The sequence below is a fragment of the Penaeus monodon genome, chromosome 30 (genome assembly GCF_015228065.2).
Source record: "Penaeus monodon isolate SGIC_2016 chromosome 30, NSTDA_Pmon_1, whole genome shotgun sequence".
NCBI lineage: Eukaryota > Metazoa > Arthropoda > Malacostraca > Decapoda > Penaeidae > Penaeus > Penaeus monodon.
Genome location: NC_051415.1, coordinates 7034790 through 7034996, shown reverse-complemented (window position 1 = coordinate 7034996; position 207 = coordinate 7034790).

Here is a 207-nt window from a genome sequence, read left to right as displayed (position 1 = left end):
CATACACACACACACGAGGCTTGAGATAAGCATTTGGTTTGAACCTTCAACCAAACCGCGGTTTCATTAGTGTTTGACTCAATATAACCGTGGAATTACTGTGAAAACTATTCTTTTTTTGTGAATGTGGGGGGAAGGGGATGCATCAATTCTGAATTTCTAATAGCACTTATTGAGAAAACATGCCCGCCAACCCCCACCCCCCTC